This window comes from Alnus glutinosa, chromosome 1 (genome assembly GCF_958979055.1).
Source record: "Alnus glutinosa chromosome 1, dhAlnGlut1.1, whole genome shotgun sequence".
NCBI classification, from domain to species: Eukaryota; Viridiplantae; Streptophyta; class Magnoliopsida; order Fagales; family Betulaceae; genus Alnus; species Alnus glutinosa.
In genome coordinates this window covers 17961850-17985607 of record NC_084886.1, presented here as the reverse complement: position 1 = coordinate 17985607, position 23758 = coordinate 17961850, and the positions used below count along the sequence as shown (strand labels likewise).

The 23758-nt window shown below is 34.9% G+C and overlaps 1 long non-coding RNA gene across 1 annotated transcript; it reads right to left on the bottom strand.

The window, feature by feature from the left end:
• Positions 1 to 16819: 16819 nt before the first annotated feature.
• LOC133858621 (uncharacterized) lies at positions 16820 to 19133 on the bottom strand. The gene is made up of 4 exons (XR_009898539.1): positions 19098 to 19133; positions 18955 to 19020; positions 18469 to 18523; positions 16820 to 17118 (listed from the first exon to the last, which is right to left on the bottom strand). It is a non-coding gene; the product is annotated as an uncharacterized LOC133858621 (long non-coding RNA).
• Between the last annotated feature and the right edge of the window lie 4625 nt (positions 19134 to 23758).

The window sequence follows — 23758 nt, the reverse complement described above, 5'->3', positions numbered from 1 at the left end:
CAACTCAATATGTCTTCTCAACGATAGTTATTTTCACATAAACTCATATATAATACAAACTTCATATCAATGCATTAAAACAATAACAATAACAAATACAACGTATCACCATATATAATTTCACTCAACCCCAAACCGATCAAGTTACCTACAATCATAAACGGCATATCGCCATAAGTAATTTCAAAACATAATACATAAGTTATCTATGATCACAAACCGATCAAATCCAACCGATAACACAAAAGTTACCTACATCATTTACAAAATCCAATACTACATTCACAACAACTCAAGATGTCTTTTTCACAATAGTCCTTTTCACATAAACTCATATATAACACAAACTTCATATCAATGCATTAAAACAAAAACAATGTCTTAATGTACACACCAAGACATTAAAACAAAAACAATAATAAATACAACATATCACCATATATAATTTCTCTCAACCCCAAACCGATCAAGTTACCTACAATCATAAACGGCATATCACCATAAGTAATTTCAAAACATAATACATAAGTTATCTATGATCACAAACCGATCAAGTTCAACCGATAACATAAAAGTTACCTACATCATTTACAAAGTTCAATACTACATTCACAACAACTCAATATGTCTTCTCAACGATAGTTATTTTCACATAAACTCATATATAACACAAACTTCATATCAATGCATTAAAACAATAACAATAACAAATACAATGTATCACCATATATAATTTCACTCAACCCCAAACCGATCAAGTTACCTACAATCATAAACGGCATATCGCCATAAGTAATTTTAAAACATAATACATAAGTTATTTATGATCACAAACCGATCAAGTCCAACCGATAACACAAAAGTTACCTACATCATTTACAAAATTCAATACTACATTCACAACAACTCAAGATGTCTTTTTCACGATAGTTCTTTTCACATAAACTCATATATAACACAAACTTTATATCAATGCATTAAAACAAAAACAATAACAAATATAACATATCACCATATATAATTTCACTCAACCCCAAACCGATCAAGTTACCTACAATCATAAACGGTATATCGCCATAAGTAATGTCAAAACATAATACATAAGTTATCTATGATCACAAACCGATCAAGTCCAACCGATAGCACAAAAGTTACCTACATCATTTACAAAGTTCAATACTACATTCACAACAACTCAATGTCTTTTCCACGATAGCTCCTTATGCGTATCAACATCATCAGACGTCAAGAGCACATCACCTACATTAGTGATTTAAATAAAATGTGTTATATATATATATATATATATATATATATATATATATATATATATATAGAGAGAGAGAGAGAGAGAGAGAGAGAGAGAGAGAGAGAGAGAGAGAGAGAGAGAGAGAGAGTAACGATACACGTAATATTTTCAACTTTATATACTCAAAAAAATTATAGTTAATCATGTTTGGAGCTAACCTGGTGGACTAGTTACTATGGATGTCACCCTCACGATGAGCGTGACGCAGACGAAGAGTTGCCTAGAAGTGATATATTGACTCTAGCAAGATCGTCAATCATCTTCTGCATCTTCTCCATCATTTGATCTTGTCTTGCAATTCTTTCATTAGTTTGTTTCCTCTCTTCATCCGCGATTCTCCTCTCTTCATCCGCTCTTCTCCTTTCTTCGTCCGCTCTTCTCCTCTCTTCCTCTGTCCTTCTCTTCTCTTCCTCCCATCGCTCATCCGATATTCTCTTCTCTTCCTCCCACTTTTTCATCATCTCATTCATTTGAGTATTAAATGCAGCTTCTTGAGCCAACCATGATGCAGATAATCGAGAGGTGGGTCTAACTGGTAATGGGCCAACCCCTATTCCACGAACACGACCCGAATATTCTACCCTTCCCATTGCCCTTGCAAGAGCATCATCTTCTGCCCATAGTATTGAACCCTATGGAGATACAGGGTTCGCTCTTGCAGTGTCATCTGTCATCAGCTCCTTCAACTTATCCTGACATATATATATTAAATGTGTTAATTATTAGACATTTATTTGCTCTACTTTATTGTATGATATATTCAACAACACACAAATAAAGACAAAGTTAAGCACTTACAATCGTCTCTCCAGCTGCTTGCGTGCTGGGCATCCCATCCCTTTTTGTGTGAGTTGCCACAAAAACTTCAGCTTGGGTGGGTGGCTTTTGCTTTAATATCTCCTACGAAAACAAATATACAGTTATCAAATAAGAGTCGAATGTGCGATGTGAATTCAACAAGAACATCTATATTTAGCACCAAAAATAAATATCTACTAAATAAAATGATCATCAACTAGTAACATGATTCTTGTTAAAAAATAAATCAATATATATATATATATATATATATATATATATATATATATATATATATATATATATATATATATATATATGTTATTGAGAATGAAATCAATGTACAAGCTCTTTCGCAACTCTGGCGTAACTCTTCGAGCCAGATGTGTGATATATCTTATTGACACTTTTCGATATTTGTTTATTTCTCTCAGCTCTTGCCTACGCAATTGTTATAAACAAATAAGTATCATGCAATGTTAAAAGTTTAAAGATATGTACTTTAAAAATAATAACATTTATTGATATAATTACCTTATCTTCCGAAGTCAACCATGTGTCGATGGCTATCTCCATGTCCTCAGCATCGAACTCTATGATGTTGGTGTCGACTCAATAATTGTCTCATGAGTATCATTGGCTTGTATATTTATAGCCTTCTTCACCCTATACTTGAAATTTTTTCGTTTATGCCCGAAGTCTATCATTGCTATCCGTTTGATCTCATTCATTGGTGCATCAGGCATGATGAAAAATTTTTGCTACAAATTAGTTAAAAAAAAAAAAAAACATTTATATACTATGTACATGTTGTAATATACATTCATCGCAATAAATTTGCAAATAACTTGTTTTACATACCATTAGGGCGGCCCACAAGTCCTCTTTAGCCTGGGGCGGTATCTTCCTCTAGTTTTGGGCACCTAGCCCAACAAACTTCCCACTCCGAATATATTTTGCTCCTAACTGACTAAATTTCATGCCACTTGTGCCAACTGGCTGCCACGTCGCATTAAAATCAATGACCACCTTCTCGCCCGCGGGTATTGTCCAAAGGGCGGTTGGAGAGCCAACATCTCTGATGTGGAAATTGTTATCCGTATCTGTATTTAAATTAAACAGATGAAAAAAAAAAATTATATGTGTATATAAGTTAAATAATCAAGTAAAATATTTGGAGCCTAGACTACATATATATCAAGTGTAACATACATACCTATCGTACGGACTTGTCGACTATCCAATTGTACGCCAATATTGGGAGTTTGTTCCCTCTCAGACTCTTGTGTGGGAGCTCGTTCCCTCTCAGGCTCTTGAGACTGAGCTCGTTCCCGCTCAGTCTCTTGTGCCAATATAGTAGAATCAATATCATCAAAAGACTCTACAAACCCATCAGCCGTATCCGATGGCGTACGTATGTTGTCCTGTAAAGGCTCCTCAACCATGATTGCACTTGGAGAAGGTGGGCGGTCATCGTGTTCTATCTCAGCCAGATGTTGAGATGTCTCTATCTCAGGTGTAGACTCTGAAAAGAGTCGAATTGGGATCCGCGAAAAAACTTTCTTCTTTGGAGGTAGCTTGTCTGCCATATCAGTCTACAAAATACACAAACATATATAAAGTGTCAGATCAAATGTAAATATAGAAATCACTCAACATGTTTAATGTAATTTGATATCAGTTTAAGATTATTGAAAAAACAAAGTCATACATGCATGCTACTTTATTGTGGTTATACTACTTCAATCGCAGGTATATTGCTACAGGCATAATGAATGTCTTCACCGTAATCAACATCATTTGGATCCTGATTAATGTTCAAGTTCAATGGCTCACTCTCATGGTAGTTGAAATCTTCATCATTGTTAACTTCTCTCTCACCAACATCATACACGTTTCTCGGTTTAGTCCTTACTACGCAACACCAGTCTGGGTTCCTGTCGTCATGGACATAGTATACTTGGGATACTTGTGAAGATAATACGTATGGATCATCCAAAATGTTATCTCCCGTATGTATTAGGTTTTTGAAATTCACAAGTGTCATACCATACTCATCCTCCGACCATCCTCTATCCTTTCTAATGTCCGCCCAATCACACTTAAATAGCACATACCTAGTCGTGTCATAGTACTCTACCTCTATTATTCCAGTTAGCTTCCAATAATAGGTATCGCCATCAACTATAGGCACACACACGCCACTGTTTTGGGTTGTTTTTCCTTCATCTTGGGCCACAGTGCGAAACAGCTTGCCGTTAACTACATATCGGTTATATTCGAAGGCCGTTTCAATTGGCCCTTTAGAATGCCATACAAGTTTATCCCCTAACTCAATTCTACGTGTCTGGTCCATTTGGTTGACCTGCGATTTGAGATAAAATTGCTTATAGTTGGCGAGATGTAGAAAATTACATATACAATAAAACGTCACTCATAGAAAAACCATATGAAATTCTTACGTAGTTACGGTACCAAACACAAAATGTGTCCCTATGTTGTCGGTGCAATTCTCTGTCCAATAGTCGGCCTCTATTGGAGTCGTGCCTCAGCTCATCCAAGTGCGTCCTATATGTTGGCAGTCCACATTTAGAATAAACAGGTGTATGTTTGAGCCAAAGTATGTATTAATAAATATAACTCATGTGCGTAATTGAAGGAACTCGTCCGAGTTAAAAATAATATATCGATGGATCTGCGTCAATGTGTGTTGGTCAAGAGTTACTCGTGTTACCGCTCCCCTAGCCTCATCAGGGTTTCTCTGAGGCCTATTGTGGACTGTGAGTGCGTTCTCTAAGTACCGCGAACAGAATGTGATCATTTCATCCGCTAAGTAACCTTCCGCTATAGAACCCTCAGGTGCAGCTCTGTTGCGCACTAGGGATTTGTATCATCCAAGGGACCTACATAGAGAAAACAAAATTATCTCTTGTATTACCTCGTTGAGACAATAAAGGAATTTTTTTTTTTTTTTTTTTAAAAAAAAAAAAAAAAAAAAAAAAAAAAAAAAAAAAACCTTATATATACATAGAATACATAATTACCTCTCAACCGGATACATCCACCGATAGTGTACCGGTCCACCAAGTCGACATTCACGAACCAAATGTATGACAACATGAACCATAATTGTAAAGAAGCCCGGAGGAAATATTTGTTCAAGCTTGCACAATATGATAGGGATTTCAGCTTCATGTCGGGCTAGATCTTCTTCTGTCAATGTTTTTGAACATATACCCCTAAAAAATGTAGACAACTCTATCAAAGGTTTCACAACCTTCTTTTCCAAGGATCCACGCAAAGCTATTGGCAGCAGTTGTTGCATGAGTATATGGTTGTCATGACTCTTCATACCAACAATGATACGGGCTTTAAGGTTCACGCAACGGGACAAATTGGAGGCATATCCATCGGGTACTCTAACATCTTTGATCACTTTTAAAAAATTAATTGTTTCCTCCTTAGACATCGTGTAGCACGCCGCTGGTAGATATGTTTTGCCTCTCTCGTTTGTGAATGGATGAAGTGTTTTTCTCAAACCCATTTTACGTAAGTCCAAACGTGCTGCATAGTTGTCTTTTGTTTTTACTTTCATGTCCAGTAGGGTCCCAATGATATTATCCATCACATTTTTTTCGATGTGCATCACATCAAGGTTATGTCGTAACAAATTATCCTTCCAATAGGGCAATGTGAAAAAAATACTATTCTTTTTCCATACCGCGGTCTCATTTGCCCCATGACCTTGCTGCACAGTTTTTTGTCGTTTGTCTCTTCTTGTGTCTTCATGAACAACATCAAATCCCTGTAATTGTCGTAGGATTTCACCACCATCTAGAATAGCAGGCGCAACACCCAGCTCTTGTTTACTGTCAAAGGTTCTTGCCATCTGTCACCACTTATGATCGGCAGACAACCATCGTCTATGCCACATATAACAATATTTATGCCCGTATGTCAACCATGTTGACCTTGTTGAATGCATACAACAAGGACATGCCATTGGACCCCTAGTACTCCATCCAGATAAATCTGCATATGCTGGAAAGTCATTTATTATCCACATCAATGATGTCCGCATAACAAATGACTTCTTCTTGGATATGTCATATGTCTGTACCCCTACATTCCACAACTCCTGTAACTCTGATATTAAAGGTTGTAGGTAGACATCTATATTCATTCCTGGTGCAATTGGGCCTGGAATAATCATAGATAATATGAAATACTGTTGTTTCATGCACATCCAAGGAGGTAGGTTGTATGGAACCAACATGACAGGCCAAGTACTGTGGCTTGTGCTCATGTTCCCAAAAGGGTTAAAACCATTCGACGCTAGACCAAGCCTAACATTTCCTGGGTCTGATGCAAAGTTTGGGTGTAGTGTATCAAATGTTCTCCAAGCTTCACCGTCTGCCGGATGCCTGAGCACACCATCTTTTGTGCGCCCATCAGCGTGCCACCTCATGTGGGAAGCGGTATGTTGTGACATGTACAACCTTTGCAATCTTGAAGCCAATGGAAACCACCGCAACACCTTTACCGGTCGTCTCTTCAATGTTCGGGATGACCCATCTTCTTCAGTAATTTCGTCCTTCCACTTTGATGCTCAACACACTGTACATGTATCTAACTTCTCATTTTCCTTCTAGAATAACATACAATAATTTTGACAAGCCAGAATCTTTTCATATCCAAGCCCCAAGTCTCTTAAATATTTTTTTGTCTCATACATACTTTTAGGCAAAGCTGGCTCATCTGTTGATACTATCTCATTGATGAACTCAAGCAACAATGTGAAAATCGTATTACTGAGTCCACCCACACACTTCAAGTTGTATAGATGAACAATAGCTGACAATTTGTTATATTGTGTTTTATCATGAAGTGGCTTGTCTACATCCTGAACCAAGTTGTAGAATTTCTTGGCACTCTCATCGATCTCTTCATCAACTGCTTCAGGTACATAATCGGCTTCCACTTCCACTTGACACTCATCATCGTCTGCCCGAGAACTATGCATGCCAAAAACATCTTGCAACATGGACTGCATCGTTCTTGACTCGTCGGGTATTGGTACAATATTTGCAGCCGGAGCCGGCTTGGGAGATTCAACAAACACGTACTTTATTAGGTACAGGAGCCCTAATCTTCTCCCCATGCCAAATCCATTCAGTGTAATTAAACATAATTCCCCTTCCACCAGTCAAATGGTCATATACTTCTTCTGGATGTAGGCTTCTGTTCAAACCACACTTCTTGCATGGATACACAATTGAATTTTTATTTCTGGAGTTTGTAACTGCATACTTCACGAACGCTTCGGCCCCTTCCATATACTCCCTCGAACCTCTCCACTTCGTCATCCAACTTTTGTCCATATTTATCTTACCACATTACAATACACAAAATGGTTACAAATATATAACACAAATTATGGACTGTGTTATATACACAAACGGTCCTCAATTGATTACTAGAATCTTTTTTTTTTTTGGCAAAGAATTGAAAAAAAAGGAGTTGATAACCTAGAGCATTATCTCAGACAACGCGGCCTCTTCTTAAATTTATTTGGTCCTAGGTCATGAATTTATTTTCACATTTAATGGGTCAAATTTAAGTTGGGGCATGATTCAACAACCTGGGTATAATGCAATCCGGCCTCCAAGTTAAATTCTTAATTCTGTCATTAGATTTTTTATTTGCATACTATATTTATCTATTTCGTTAGTTATATTTTTAATATTTTGAATCAATTCTTATTTACTTTTTTTTTATTTAAAAAAAAAATTAATTCTCCCGAACAAAAATCATGGCTCCACCACTGTTTTCATTCATGATTCACCAAAAATTAACCAGAAAATACTAGAGTATTACACTGTTACTATGTTTTTTAGTTTTTCTTTTTTACAATATTTTTTTCTTCCCTGAAAAGTTTTAGGTATGAATCAAATTTTTATACTAATTTAATTTTTGACTATTACACTGTGTAAATAAGCATTTATATTTAGATTGCTATTTTCATATATAGATTATTACACTGTCTATGAATATATATTTTTTGTTATGTATTTTAATTTTATGAAATATATAAATGTAAAAATAATAAAGCAGCAATAAAAATAATAAAGCAGAAAAAAAAAATTTTAAAAATAAATAAATGAAAAACAAATATTAAAAAAACATGAGGGAGCTGTGAGAGAGACCTCTTGTTCTTCGCCGGTCGGAGCTGTGAGAGCGCGTGGCCTTCTTCGCCCGTCGGAGCTGTGAGGGAGGCACCTGCAGAGAGAAAGCGTGAGGGAGAGAGAAAGAGCTAAACAAAGAAGCACATGTACAGTGAGCTAGAGTTTAGGGACTTACCCGGCCTTCCGGCGGGGTAGCCGGTGGTGGGGGTTTTACTGAGAGAGAGAGAGAGAGAGAGAGAGAGAGAGAGAGAGAGAGAGAGAGAGAGAGAGAGCGCCGAGGGAGAGAGACGACCGGAAGAGAGATAGCTAGAACGTACGCCATGCAGGGGAGAGGAGAGGAGAGGAGAACGCCGATCAAGAGGAACCGGGTGGCCGGCTTCACTGAAATGGCTGAACGGAGAAAGTCGGCTTCACTGAAATGGCCGGACGGCGAAGAGAGAGAGAGAGAGACAAAGATATCGAGAAAGCGTGAGAGAAACAGAGATGGCCGGAGTATAGGGATAATGCATGTTGATTTTAAAAAAATCAACTTTCGCAATAAATGCGAAATGAAAAGAAGAGAGGCGCGGGACAGAACTGTGTCCCGCGCGCACGCCTCCCGACTCCGAACGGAGTCGTTTTTAGTAAAATGCCTCCATTTGGAGTCGTTTCTTACTAGAAAACGACTCTAAATAGAGGCCGTTTTTCCTAAAACGACTCTATCTAGAGTCGTTTTAGGACAAAAACGACTCTAATTATTTTCAATTTTTACTCTATATATTTATATATATATATATATATATATATACACACATATATCACAACAAATCAATAAATATTAATTATAATTTGTTGATAAATATATAGTTAGTTATTAATATGTTTAATTAGTATATAATATGTATCTGTGTGTGTACATGTATATACATATATTGACATACTAACCAAGTACTCTACTCTCTCTTTAGATAAAGAACGTACGTTTGAAGTTTCTAGAGAGAGAGAGAGAGAGAGAGAGAAACCTAAAAGCTTTGTTCGTCGAGGAGAGAGAGGCTTCACATCTCTGATTCCGGTGCTTTTCCCCTAGCCTTTAAGGCAAGTTTGATCTTTTTATACTCGGTTGGATTTTATCCGACAAAAACTGTCTAGGTGTAGTAGCCGGCCTTTTTTGGACACTTAATGAGGTCGTGCGGTTCGTCTCTGGTTGGTGTGTGACCCGCACGTGCTTGTGGTTTAGATCTTCTGTTTTATATGCGTGTGGGCTATAGTTATTATCTCTGGCCTTGGAAGGTGCCGATCCAAGCTCGTAAAGGTTGTCCATCGCTAAGAGGGTTCTCAGAGAAGGCACATGAATGCTTTACACACGCCAACTCCGGCAGTCGTTTCTTTCTCGAAACCAAGTTAAATTTTTAATTCTTTATCTCTAGTTCACTTCGATGGCCTTTAATTTGGTCGGTCGGGCTTTAATTTGTTTCTCACCTTTGGGCGTTGTGATTATATATATATTAATTACTTTTATTTTAAGTATATATGGCTAGAATTATTATAAATGGTGTTATTTTTAATTTTTAAAATTGGACTCTTTTTTTATAAAATTAAAGGGCTGAAAATGGAGCCGTTTTTACCAAAAAAAAAAAAAAGGCTCTAAATGGAGCCCATTTATCTAAAGCGGCTGGAAATTGAGCCGTTTTGTAAAAGGCTCAAAATTGAGCCGTTTCTTACAAACGGCTCCAATTAGAGCCGTTTTAGATAAAAGGGCTGAAAATAGAGCCCTTTTCCTAAAACGTCTCTAACTAAAATTGATGTTTTAAATAGTCTGCTTAAATTAGAGCCGCTTAAAATTAAACGGCTCAAAATGGAGCTGTTTTTTTTTTAAAGCGGCTCCATATAGAGCCGTTTAATTTTAAGCAGCTCTAATTTTTTTGAAGCCGTTTTAAAAACAAGCTCAAGTTTGAGCCGTTTTTAATCTAAACGACTCCAATTGGAGCCGTTTTATAAAAACGGCTCAAATTTCAAACCTTTTAAAAAAACGGCTCTAAATGGAGCCGTTTTTATTGAAAACGTTTCAAATTGGAGCCGTTTTTATTATAGCCGTTTTTTTTGGTTGTGGATCCAACAAATGCCGAGGTGAATTTGTAGCCAATGCGCGTGTCTTAGTGCATGCCATCGATCACGATGGGTTTTTTTATTGAGATATCTCTAGCGTTTTTATTATTATTATTTAAAAATAAAATAAAATAAATGTCGGACACATAAGCATTGTTGTATAATTATTGCGTAAGAGTTGTGCAAATAACATATCTCTTTTTTATTGCTCGATTTGCGTTTAAAGTGAAAAGTGATAGCAATGGTTAATGGATACGATGTTTTCTGTTATAGAAATGACTCTTGCATAACAGTTGTATAGGTGTTGTGTAGGAGTGTAGACACATGGGGTGAGACCCATGGAGTGGATCCCACCACATGGGTCCCACCCCATGTGTAGTGCAAGGATCAGCCCTCTTTCTGTTATACATGTGCTGATATATTGTAGGAATGGGTTTGAAAATTGTTTTGAAGCGCATTAGGATTTTTTTTCTAAGAAAAATAAAAATGTAAAAAAAGTTGTTACGTGGGTAAAGGTGATCAAGAATTGTGTCTTGGAGTGACAATGTATCATATCTATTTCTTCTTTTTTTTTTCTTTTCTTTTTCGTAAAAGTTTGAACTGTTCTTACTAAGATATCTTTGCTTTCCTTCTGTTGAAATCTTCCCAAGTTCCAATTAGTCAATTTCCTTATTTTCAAAAAATAAAAATACAGTTATATTTTTTTCTTTCCTTTCAAACGAATTCTTAAGAAATTTTTTTAGAAATTAGTCTCCAAAAATAATACGTGTTCTTCGTAATAATATATGGTTTTTACATTTTTTTTTAAAGGGCAACTCGGTAATTGATTAATACAAAATGAGGGTAAAATGGAGACTTTAGCATTGAAAAAGTCACGTGCCACAACGTGATGCCCATTCCGTCTGGTCTGACGGCCGAAAAGGCTAACGGATGGTGACATTGAAAAATCGGGACACTTCATTAAGGAACATTGCACATTTTTAAAGATTGGAAGCAAGATTGAAAATGGGTGACAACTTTAGGGGTGACTTGTATTTAACCATTTTTTTTATTGCCTCGATAACATATTATAACTTTAATATATAACATTTTTTATGTTGTTCAATGTAAAAAAAAAATGGCTTAAATTCACATAATGTCTAATTTCTTTTTTTTTCTTTTTTTCTTTTATGAAATTATAGAGGATCTTAATCAATACGAAATAGACTTTCTCTCCAAACAAAGGATTAGGATCACATCAATTACTTTTTATTACTATACAAATAAAAAACCTCACTACAAAATAATTTTTTTTTACTTTTCCATAAACTATATATATATATATATATATATATATCAAACTTCTTTCTACTTTAATTCACAGCAATCACATTTTATTCCTATTAAAAAAAAAAAGTTCTCTCCAAAAGGGTTACAAAACAGGGCCACTTGGCTACCCTAAGACACAACTATTAACCATATTTGTATTTTATTTTATTTTATTATTTTTTTTAAAAAAAAAAAAAAAAAAATTGATATTAAAAGAAAAAAAAAAAAAAAAAAAAAAAAAAAAAAAAAAAACCCACAAAACCATGTAAATGGGTTGAGGGTTGGTTTTGTGGGTTTTTTTTTAAAAAAAAAATAAAAATAAAAATAGAGGTGGTCAATAGTTGTGTCATATCATTTCTCTACCCAAAATATCCAATGTGCTTGAATCAGATAAAGGCACATACCCATAATGAAGTGCCTGCAAATAAAAAAGAAAAAGTGGTAGATTCAGTGCACAAAAATAAGACTTTTCTCCTCCTTTTCATTGGATTAGAATCCTCTATAATTTCAAATAAATTTTAGATTCTCAAATTATATGAATTTAGGCATTTTTTTTTTTACATTGAACGGCGTAAAAAATGCTACATATTAAAGTTATGACATGTTATTGAGGCAACAAAAAAAATAATTCATTCCAAAATGTTTTTTCTTCACTTTTGAAAAGACGTCTCTTCTTTACTAAACTAAAAGACAGATTTTTGCTTACAACATAAAGTGTAAGAACTTGATAAAAACATACTCAATTCTCATTGTTAACATGTCACATTTTTAATATGTAGTATATTTCACATTGTTTGATGCATAAAATGTCCTAAATTCAAATAATTTGAGAATCTACAATTTTAAAGAAATTGTATGGGATCTTGATCCATTTCATAGACAAGCATACGACCGTTGTACGACCCAACTGATGTTGCATCATTCCACGTCAACAAACTGAAAAATAAAAAATAAAAATAAAGAAAGAAAGAAAGAATAGGGAAAATGAAAAAAGAATCGGAAAACATTTGAGATTTAGAATCCTAACTCTCTCATTCTTCACCCTCTTTTTTGTTTTCCCTAGCCTGCATTTAGATCCATGTGCTTGGCCTAAATTATAAAATTGCTCCCTCTGATATCAAAATTAATTCAGAGATCCTTGTGGTTGGCTTAATTTACAAATCGCTCCCAGAAGTCAAATTTCGTTTGGCGCCACATCAGTACTAATAAGATGGCGACACATGTCGATTATAATAAAAAAAACATAGATATATTAAAATATAAGTAAATAATACTTATATCTGCCGATTCCAAAATAGTTACAATCCAAACCGTCTATTCAAATCAATGGATTAAAAATAGACACGTACAACGCCACCTCTGCGATCCGCGTGAATGGGTTAAAAAAATCCTCAAAACTCCAAAAGTCTTCAAACTTTCCTTCCACGCTTGTTTTGTTGTTTAATTTTAATATTAATAGGGCATAGGACACATGGCAGCTTCTTAAAGGTGCTGATGTTGAATTCCGTCAATTTTTGGACGAAAGTTCGACAAAGATACTGTCTTCTTCTTTAGCCATAAACGATGTACCATCTACAATATAAAATGAACCACAGGGGCCAAAAAATAAAGTTTTTAAACTACATGAGGCAAAAATGTATTTAACCCTTATTTTTATACAGCAGAGAGCGATTTGTAATTTAGGTCAACTCAGGTACTGATTTTGCATTTAGACCTTTAATTAATCAAGTAGTTTTATATATTCTATCACTTGAATCTCACACACTTATTTTGCAACTCTTTTGATATTCATTGCTTTATTCTTGGCCAACATTATGTTTGTGACAAAACTCACTCTCCATGCAAGTAGTATGAATTATAGAAATCATATCAATGGTGCTTCCCTTCCATTCCATTGATTTACATATGACTATATGCTATTTAAGAACTTGATATTCATTTATATGGTTGAAAATAACAAGTACTTATGTACCAATACATGTACATATCTTTCTTCAGGTCGAGCTTCTTCTTGTAGATAGAACAAGCTTCCAAGAACTCCCCAAACAGCTTCTTCTCGCTCAGCTCTAGCCCCCATATAGACCTTGGCGACCCCAACTCAAAAATAACTAATTTGCGAGGCTCCGGCTCTGGCTTCACAACAGCAACAGAGTTCTGGACAATGATCAACTTCAGACTCAAGGCAGACCAAAACCTGTCCCGACGACTGAGACCGAAGGCAATTACGATTACATTGAGTCGACATGAGAGAGAGAGAGAGAGAGAGAGAGAGAGAGAGAGAGAGAGAGAGAGAGAGTGTGGTTTCTTAAATAGTTCAGTCGATTAAATCCGAGTACGAGTGAAACTTGTTGGGTTTTGAACACATGTTTAATAACATAACACAACAAACACGTGTACCAATCACAACGTACAACTACAATTCCAAAAACCCTTGATTGGCCACACGTTGTTATCATCTGCTCAGGCATTTGCCGGCTTTTATGTTGTTTTTGTGTAAACATTAGTTTTAGTTGTTAAATGGAAAAACTACTTATTAATCATTAAAGGAAAAAAAAAATATGTCAAAGGATTTCTTTATGATGTGGCATAAACATAGATTAATAATGGAAAAAGTACATTTTTGACTGGAACGAGCCCAAGTGCGTCATAGGCGAACACGTGCACGCCTTCTTCTTGATGGACGACATTGCATTGTTGCTGCCCTGCTTCGTCATGGACAGTGACAGAGGGAGGGGGGCGGTAGGGCCATGACCCCCTCTCAACTCATTAGAAGAAAAGAAAAATTAAGGTAAAATATATATATATATATATATATTATAAGGTTTTTTTGCCTATTGGCCCATTCCCTTTTATCATCTCTTTAACTAGTTTTATCTCATTTGGAACGATAGCTTCATTATCAAAACTTTTTCTTTTAATATTCATTTGTAACAACGGACATCTCTGAGAAGGGTAACAATGGACGGAGCTTTACAAAGTTGCATATGTTTTGTTCAAAGTAAATGAAAGGGGTTTAGTAAAGCAGTGTATTGAAAGAAGACAGGTCTAGAGTCGAGGAGTCACACACCTACCAAAGCTCGATTTCCTAAGGATATGTGGAAAAGATAACGTAAAGTGGAGATTCATTTCAATATAATTAGATGGCATTAGAAAAGTCAAGAGGATATGCATTTCATTTGTTTTTGTGTTGTGTTTAGCAGAATGTGTTTTGTGTAGATTATAGTGTGTTTTGTATAAGTTAGTGGGTTACTATGTTAGTTAGAGTGAGTTGTTCTAACAAAAGAAGCAAGAGAATGTTAGCTTTAAGAGCTATGTCATTCAGGAAAAGCCTTGTAAGAAAACTGAGAAGCACACAATTCATTCAACTGAAATTTCTCAATTTCAGTACAAAAATTGTGACATTTTCCTTTATTTTTCCTTTTTCTGGATCTTTGGACAGCGGTTTTCTTTACTTTTTTTCTTTTTTTTTTTTTATCAAAAAAACATTCTTTTTTCAATTTTTCTTATTGATTTTTAATTGAAGGGAATAACAAAAATATAAAAGCAGAGTTATGTTTAATTTACTTAAAATTTAGCATATATATATATATATACTTTAACCCCTACTTTAAAAAAAATAAAAAATTGGCCCCTCCCATTAAAATGTCTAGCTCCATACCTAGTCCTGGAAATCGAAGACCGCCCGGGAGAGGTCGCTTCCTCAATCGAGAACCTAAAAGCAGACGACGTCAACTTCAATGGATATGGTGAGGGAGAGTATGAGCGGCATCCGTGCAAGTTCATGGGAGTGGAGGAGCGCATGAAGAACGTGGAGGATCGAGAGGCAAAGCTCGAGCACGACGAAGCGAATGCCGACGAGGACAAGTAACTCGATGGCGGCAATTTGTGACACTTGTGAGAATTTTGGCCGTCATATTTGATTCTTGGAGACGAAGAAGCCATTCTTGTACCAGAGAGAGAGAGAGAGAGAGAGAGCGTTTCATGATTCTGCTTGATTTCTTCTTCTTTTCCTTCTGAAAGGCAAAAGAGGTGTTTGCTGTTTACTTGTTATATTTAAAATAAAAAAAATAAAAAAATAAAAAAAGGAGATCAAATTAGTATGTATGTTTGATAATGGTTTTGGAAACTGTATGGAACTCGCTTGTTAGGGGTGTACAAATTTTCAGCCTAGACCGCTAACTTGCCATCAACACTGCTTCCATGAAAGTCAGAGGCAGCGACAAAGTTTTGGTATTTTTCAAACATAATTAATAAAACGATGTCGTTTTATGTTTAGAAATTTTTTATTTTTCATTCTCCTCTCCACTTTAAATCGTTTCATCTTCCTTGTGCATAAGAAAACACTACGTCTTCGTTGAGTCTTTGTCATATGAGGATCCATAAAAATATAATTTGTCTTGGACAAAAGAAGACGAATCTTCATCTTCATATTTATCAGGCGAAAATGAAGATGTCTTCCCTCTTTAGCCCATATTCAACTATTCCGATTGATTTTAACTTACTTTTTTGAGGCAAGACGAAAATGGATTCCGTCAATGGAAGAGTCAGAAGTTTTTCGACTTTTTCAACCTCTGTAAAGGTGGAATGCAAATTGATTCCAATTCCAATGCCTATGATTCACACCCCTATGGCCCCATAGCAAGTACATATTTATAGGTGTAGAGCAGTATCTGTTCTCTTTAGTTTTATCATATTCTCCTTGTTAAAACCTTGGGCAAAACAAGTTGGATGGGCTGATTGTAATTTAAGTGGTTTCGAGGGTGTTTTTGCATTTTCAGTTGCGCAATCTAAACTCTAAAGTGGATAGAGAGTCGTTTGTCAAGGGGGTCTAAAGTGGATAGAGAGCCGTTTGTCAGGGGGGTTAGGGACTGATCAAACCGGACATCAGTTAGGAGTAGGATTCTCTCAAATTTTTTGCGGGTCCAAAGAGGTAAAGCTATGTGCCGAGGTGAATTTGTAGCCAATGCGCATCTTAGTGCGTGTGTGACGACCCATTTTTTTTTTTTTTTTGGGATAAAATATTTATAAAACATAAAAGGGTCATCACAGTGGCACGACTACGTGTCGCTCAGCCAACATACATACATGCTCCATATCATGTACCTGATATTCAGAGTAATATCTAACAGCGGAATAATCATAACGTTACATCTCATAACGGAAAGCACATCTAAATATACATGTGGTCCATACAAAAGAGCCATATATCTGTCTAACTGTTTAAGGCTACAATTCCACTAATACAAAAGAATGGCTACACAAAAGAATATGTGACACCTACGTCACTAGCCATATACAAAATACCCCAAAAGAGTGAACTCCATAGTCCAACTCAATACGACTGTCGCGGTGTGCTTCAATCGTAATATCCCAAATACGCAGCTACGGGGTCCTCCTCTAAGTCAGGTGTACCTGCAGTCAAATGGACATCATCTATACGGTTGTGGGGGTTTGCCACATCCGTATAGGTGAAATGATGAGTTCACCGCCTCAGTGATATTAAACTAACTGAGTTTTCGCAAAGAACCAACTTTTCCTTTTAGTCTCGCGTACACTATAACAGCTACCAATTTATAAAATTTTGTTTGAAAACTCCCGTAGCTGATTTAGCGAACACTGACTATCAGAAAACATTTAAAACATACTATGTAGTTGGACCCATACGTAGAAGTTCCATTGGCATGGAAGCAACCACGTATAAACCCACCTACAATAATACTTTTATGTTGGTAGCTCAAATGCACATAAGTCTAACGTTATTAACTGTGATAACACTGTGCCTCAAGGCATTACAACTTCATGTCAAAGCACATAGTTGTCCATGCAGTTATTAGAGTAAGACTCTGATATCCAAGCACTTTTTACTGATGTACAACGACAATCCATCTACCTACTCCCAAGCCACACCGATATCGCAACCAATAACATCAAAACCAAGCACACTAAGCTTAAAACATGCCATCTCGCTCATTAGTACAAGCTTACTATCATTTTCCGAACATGGTTAACACAGAATCCTAGGGCATTACAACTTCATGTCGAGCACGTAGTTGTCCATGCGGTTACTAGAGTAAAACTCGAGTATCCAAGCACTTCTTACTGACGTGCCACGACAATTCATCTACCTACTCCTAGGACGCTGTATTACTCATACCGAACCATGACAATATTCTTGTTCGTCCAAGCTCAATGTTATAAAATTATGCAACTAGACGATAGCAGTATACATAAGCTCTTTTGCCAATAAAACTCTTAGGCATACTAATACGTCTAGTACAAAAACTACAATATTCTATATCATGAAAACATTATACAATTTAACAATGATATGCATGCTCATGATTGTCCTTCCATTCCTTATGTCAATCCTTTCATTCCTTGTGCTTTGTCCTTTCATTCCTTTCATTCTTTGTACTTTGTCCTTTCATTCCTTTTATGCTCATGCTTTATGCTTTACAATTCAAACTCTATTCCCTATTCTTTACAAATCATGCTTTCTTCAAATACAATAAACCAATTAACATGAAACTTTATCATTCTACTATGCATAATTTAAATCCCAACCGCAGCTCACATTCAAACACTTTAAAAATAATTCTACACATTTCATCCATACATCATTTCATAACATCATTGATATTATTTGAACATAGTTGAAACTACTCAAAACAACCAAAACAGATATATTCAACATACAGTTGGTTTGAATTTATAAAACAACATATATCTTTTGCAATTCTATAATATATAAAAATAACAGTTTCTCAGTGAGTAAAATATCACCTGACTGCTTGCACACCAACACTAATAAGTCCTAGGCTCAATCCACAAAGTGCCGCTGTACATAACATATTGCATCAATTTAGTTTCCATCCAATAATTACATTAATTTTCACTTTGAATTGCTCAATGTCTATTTTACCCATCAATTGCCTAAGCTCATACCTAATAATAGTTCTAGGCTTATCAAATCCTCAATTTATACAAATCACTAACATTAAAACCTAACCCCACAAATATTTATTTATTTTATAAAACTCTTGGTTAATTTAGGGTTAATCATCACTATCACCACAATTAGCCCATAAATTAATAATCTAATTTTAAATAATTAAAAACCTCAAATTAATTTTATCCATTAAATTAGGGTTTTCCCAAACTTGGCCCCAATAACAATATTTATTAACACAATGGCATTTACTAAATGTTAATCCCCTAAAATCCTACAAATATCAAATACCCAAAAATTAAGGCTTGAGGAAAACTTACCCAAATTCTCCAAACTTCAACCCAAAGTTTGGGTAGCCTCAAGTAAACTCCAATAAGTTCAAATACCTAAAGAATATAGAGGATTAAACTCATATTTTAGGATTTTACCCAAAAATCACAAAATCATGAGTTTAGTGTTTTACCTTAAAACAATCGGTAAGAACGTAGATCCGAGTGCAGTAGACACAATATTATAGGAAAAATCTACCAGCTCCACCTTCAGTAAGTATAGAGATACTTACTATCTATACTTACTATTTCTGTTCCAAAGATTATCCTCAACAACTGCATAATTATAATCATGTAATAATCATAATAAATTAGTAAAAAGCCACTGCGAAAATATTTATTATTATTACTACACTTATTTTCAAGAAATCATTTTTCATTGTAACAGTTGAAGATTTAAATATAACCTTATACTCATTTTACTCCATTGAATGAGAATAAATGTCATAAGAACCGACAAATATCGGTATTAACATTTTAAAATAGTTGTACAGTGTAACGGTGCTACTAAAATTATTCTATTTCCTAACATATATATATATATATATATATATTGTTCTCTTTTATTTTTATCTTTCTTTTCTTTTCTTCCAAAATACACCCACGTTAGCCATATACATATATACTCTCCTCCTATATGCACACACATACACATTTTCACAACCTTCATGCACTCACACCCTCATTTTTCTTCCTTAAGAAAAATACCCACTATCAACAATTAACACACATACTTGCTGTCCATTCACAGTAGCCACACACGATACACTTCTTCACTTCTCTTACACACACACATCTATCACAGTGAAGCACACGTATTCACCCACACGTATATTCTCTCTCTCTCTCTCTCTCTCTCTCTCTCTATATATATATATATATATACATATATCACAAATCAGTAGTAAAATACACTTCATTTAATCATCTTTGCAGGCCTTATACTTACAGTTTAATTTCTGATTCTTGTCCTTGAAGTTTTTTGTTAACAACAAAAGAGGTCTATAAATATTTATACATATTTAACATATTCTTGTTTCTTCAAAGGAAAAGAACAAGTCATGGTTTAAAACAGAAAAGATTACTTATTTTCTGAAGAGTTCAAGGGGGAATCCACTTACTGGTGCTACTTTAAAGTAACTCAAATAATGATGAGGAGTTGTTGTCCAAACAAGAAACTCTACTAATGAATACTCTGTTTTTTGGTCTAAAGATAGAGGTTGATTCTAACTTGGTTTCTACAGTCGGCCACGTGGCTCAAATCCACGCAGCTAACCGTCGGCCACGTAGAACATAATCCACGTGGCCAATTGTGGCCACGTGTAACATAAACCACGTGGATGAGGCAAATGCCATCTAGAATTTATTTTCAAGGTGGATGAGGCAAATTTGCTTAAGCTGGTATTTAGGGCGACCATGCAGCTGCATGTTAGTATATGTGTGATATGGAAAGTAATTTTGTACTTACACATAGCCTCTCTTAGATGCATTTACATTGGACTAATTTCCCGATCGAGTTAGTCCTTTTTTGCATGGTTTATGGAATTTCCTTGTAAGTAGCTTCATGGTACAACTTTTTCTTCTTTATTAAGTAATGTTTTTTACATCGATGGTCTACAATACCATTTGCAATTAATGCTCTTTTTTTTTTTCTTTTTTTTTTTTCAACTTAAATCAGCCTTTTTATAGGTTTCAAGTATCTTCATGCTAAAGAATGAAAATAAAATGGGCAAAAAAAAAATTCATGATTTTTTTTAGAGTGATTTTTGGTTAAAACGAGTCAAACCTTTAGAGACCAAGGCTCAATTCAGATCATACATCCGACTGATACCAAGTCCCCCAAATTCTTTTGGTGTCTCTCTCGATTGACTGTATGAGGAATGATGACTTGGCTAAGGGTGTAGACGTGAAGGCAAGCTTCCTATGTTTAGAGGTCTTTAGTTAATTTGCCTGTTTTTCTACGTTTTTTGGCATGTTATTTTTGAGTCGTTTTAACCAAAAACGACTCTAATTAAGGTCATTTTAAGATTAAAACGACTCTAACCTAGAATTAATACACTATCTGTTAAGGAATTTCAACCTGCCCGACTTTATATTTTCAAACATAGTTAATAAAAACGACGTCGTTTTATGTTTAGTAAATTTATTTATTTATGTATTATTTTTCATTCTCCACTCCATCCACTTTAAATCATTTCATCTTCCTTGTGCATAAGAAGACACAACGTCTTCGTTGCGTCTTTGATTGTCATACGAGGATCGATCTGGACAAATATACTTTGTCTTGGTCAGAAGAAGACGAATTTTCATCTTCATATTCATCAGGCGAAAATGAAGATGTCCATCTTCACTCTTTAGCCCATATATATTCAGCTATTCCAACGGATTTTAACCTTCTTTTTTTAGGCAGGACGGAAATGGATTCCGTCTGCAGAGGAGTCAGAATTTTTTCAACTCTTTCAACCATGTAGAGGCGGAATGTACATATTTATAGGTGGAGAGTAGTATCTCTTCTCTTTAGTTAATTTTATTGTTTAAAACCTAGGGCGGAACAAGAAGGGGTTTATAAAGGGGTTGGGTAGGATGGCTTGATTGTAAATTTAAGTGGTTTAGAGGGTGTTTTTGTATTTTTCAGTTGTGCAATCTGAACTCTAAAGTCATGGATAGAGAGCTGTTTGTCAGTGTCAGGGGTTGATCAAAATCTCTCAAATTCTTTTGCGGGTCCAGAGGGGTAAAGCTGTGTGCCGAGGTGAATTTGTAGCCAATGTGCGTCTTAGTGCATGCCATCGATCACGATGGTTTTTTTGATTGAGATATGTCCAGAATTTTTATTTTTATTATTTAAAAAAAAAATTAAATAAATGTCGGACACGTAAGTATTATTGTATAATTATTGCGTAAGAGTTGTGCAAATAACATATCTCTTTTTTATTGGTCGATTTGCGTTTAAAGTGAAAAGTGATAGCAATGATTAATGGATAGGGGTTTGATTCCTACACTTCACCGGTACAACAATTGCACAACACCACCTCACATAGGGGTGAGCTCCACACATTGGACCCCACTCCCATGTGAGGGGGTGTTGTGTAATTGTTGTGGTGGTATTGTAAATCTATCATTTTCCTAATGGATATGATGTTTTCTATTACAAAAACGACTCATGCACAACAGTTGTGTCGGTGTTGTGTAGGAGTGTAGACACATGGGGTGGAACCCATTGAGTGGATCCCACCACATGGGTCCAACTTCCTTGTGTCTAGTGTGAGTGCTGGAGTTGTGCAATGTGAGTGTAATAATCATTTTCCTTGTACGAATGGGTTTGAAAATTGTTTTGAAGCGCATTAGGATTTTTTGGAAAATGTTAAATTTACAACACCAATACAACAACTGTACAACAATCCCTCACATGAGGGTGGGTCCCACATACTGGGGCCCACCCTCATGTGAGGAATTGTTGTATTGGTGTTGTACAAGAATCAAATCCCGGATTTTTTTTCTAAGAAAAATAAAAATGTAAAAAAAGTTGTTACATGGGTAAAGGTGATCAAGAATTGTGTCTTGGAGTGACAATGTATCATATCTATTTTTTTCTTTTTTCTTTTTTCTTTTTTTTCATAAAAGTTTGAACTGTTCTTACTAAGATATCTTTGCTTTCCTTTTGTTGAAATCTTCCCAAGTTCCAATTAGTCAATTTCCTTATTTTCAAAAATTAAAAATACAGTTATATTTTTTTTCTTTCCTTTCAAACGAATTCTTAAGAAATTTTTTTAGAAATTAGTCTCCAAAAATAATACGTGTTCTTCGTAATAATATATGGTTTTTACATGTTTTTTTTAAAGGGCAACTCGGTAATTGAATAATACAAAGTGAGGGTAAAATGGAAACTTTAGCATTGAAAAAGTCACGTGCCACAACGTGATGCCCATTCCGTCTGGTCTGACGGCCGAAAAGGCTAACGGATGGTGACATTGAAAAATCGGGACACTTCATTAAGGAACATTGCACATTTTTAAAGATTGGAAGCAAGATTGAAAATGGGTGACAACTTTGGGGGTGAATTGTATTTAACCATTTTTTTTATTGCCTCGATAACATATTATAACTTTAATATATAACATTTTTTATGTCATTTAATGTAAAAAAAAAAAAAAAAAAAAAAAAAAAAAAAAAAAAAAAAAAAAAAAAAAAAAAAAAAAAAGCTTAAATTCACATAATGTCTAATTTCTTTTTTTTTTTTCTTTTTTGAAATTATAGAGGATCTTAATCCCTACGAAATAGACTTTCTCTCCAAACATAGGATTAGGATCACATCAATTACTTTTTATTACTACACATAAAAAACCTCACTACAAAATAAATTTTTTTTACTTTTCCATAAACTATATATATATATCAAACTTCTTTCTACTTTAATTCACAGCAATCACATTTTATTCCTATTAAAAAAAAAAGTTCTCTCCAAAAGGATTACAAAACAGGGCCACTTGGCTACCCTAAGACACAACTATTAACCATATTTGTATTTTATTTTATTTTATTTTTTTTAAAAAAAAATTGATATTAAAAAAAAAAAAAAAAAAAAACCACAAAACCATGTAAATGGGTTGCGGTTTGGTTTTGTGGGTTTTTTTTTTAAAAAAAAAATAAAAATAAAAATAGAGGTGGTCAATAGTAGTGTCATATCATTTCTCTACCCAGAATACCCAATGTGCTTGAATCAGATAAAGGCACATACCCATAATGAAGTGCCTGCAAATAAAAAAGAAAAAGTGATAGATTCAGTGCACAAAAATAA